Source organism: Centruroides sculpturatus, unplaced genomic scaffold, assembly GCF_000671375.1.
Source record: "Centruroides sculpturatus isolate CEXI.00-Female unplaced genomic scaffold, Cexi_2.0 scaffold2392, whole genome shotgun sequence".
Lineage (NCBI taxonomy): Eukaryota > Metazoa > Arthropoda > Arachnida > Scorpiones > Buthidae > Centruroides > Centruroides sculpturatus.
In genome coordinates this window covers 25,740-27,460 of record NW_019386668.1, presented here as the reverse complement: position 1 = coordinate 27,460, position 1,721 = coordinate 25,740, and positions in this window count along the sequence as shown.

Below are 1,721 nucleotides of genomic sequence, written 5' to 3'. Positions count from 1 at the left end.
ATAAAAATTCAAATTAATTTCAAAATCAAAGTTATTAAATTAAATTATTTGATGCAAATTGGCACTATTAGTTTCGGGATCACTTCCGTATTGTGGGCCTAGAAGCACACACATTTCTAAATGTCACCCGAACAAATCATCTCGCCAATTCCTGTGGCACCTGCCTAATTAGGGAACTGCACTCAAATAACAAACAAATTCATAGGGTTTATGAGATTATTTTATTCGCGAATTCGGCACCTCTGCATTATCACGATTAAACTGACAAATTTTTCAATACAAACCTACGTTACACCATCTCATACACCATTATTTCGAAAGCTTATCAAACTTATTTCGCAAGCTTATTGTTTATCGAGCTTTGTTTTTTTATTCCGAGTCATAATGAGGTTGGAAGCGTGACAAAACATAGAGAATGATGACTCGGTCAATTCTCCACATGATAAACGGATGATCTGAATAGAATAGAAACTCAGTTTCTTTCAATTGTGAATATTAACATTTACATGCAAATATATGGCAACAATTTTAAAAATTATATCGGAATCTCGAATATTTAAATATTTGCTTTTAAACAAAATTCGTATTCGTGCTCTTACAGATACAATAAATTTACAACTGACATTATTTTCCACGTGGAAACGGAAAAGAGATCAGTGCTTACAAGTGTTAATTTGGGTCATATTTTTAATTATTTCAGTATCTACATAAACAGAGTCGATTCTGACACCACTTCACTCTTCTTCTTCCATTAAAAATACAAGATTGAAATGAATTTATTAATTCTCTCTGCAAATGTAAATATCGTACACTCTGCGATTTGTTACGGTATTTTTGAAGATTTCTGTCAAATTTTAGAATGTTAACATTATCTATTAATTTAGAATTTTTTCAAAAGGACAAACATTTATATAATTTATGAACTTAAATTCAGTTGGAAAAGCTTTGTAAAGACGATTTAATTAAATTTTATTTTGATGTATTTTATTAATAAAGTTGAATTTATTTTTCAGATGATGGCATCACATTTCTTTATTATTATAAATCTCGTCGCACATGTCATTTACCATCCTTCCGTTGCGGGTAAATATATTACTGTTTATTTACGTATTTATAAAAAATGATGATAACAATAATAATAATGGATACTAATTTCTATTTAATCACACAAAAATTGAAATTAATTGTAATTATTTTCTTCTAATAAAAGACGAGAAGAATGAGAGTTGCAGAGAATAGTAAGTTTAACTTCAATTTTAGTTTTTTTTTAACTATTTAATATTCATTATGCATATAAAACTTAACTTTTTAGTGGTGAACCATGTTTTCGTGATGCAGAATGCTGTCCACCTGACCTCAAATGTGTTTTTATATTTCCTATTAGTTGCCATTATGGTGGCTGTAATAATGTATGTTTTAACAGGACAACAAAGAATTGAAACAGGAATAAAACTTCGTGATAAAATGTAGTAACGTATAACTACTATTCTATGTTATATACAATAAAAGTAAAAATAAAATAAAGAATAATATATACAGTATAGATACAGAAATCGTGATATAGCTAGCAGTCTCTTAACATTTATTTTGTAGTAAAATGAATGCATTCTCCTAAAAATATTTGGTAAAAATCACTTAGCGAAGATATATATAAACAAAAAATACATAAAATTATAACGAACACAATATTATCTGTACGGCAGAAGACACGTTTGTGTTAT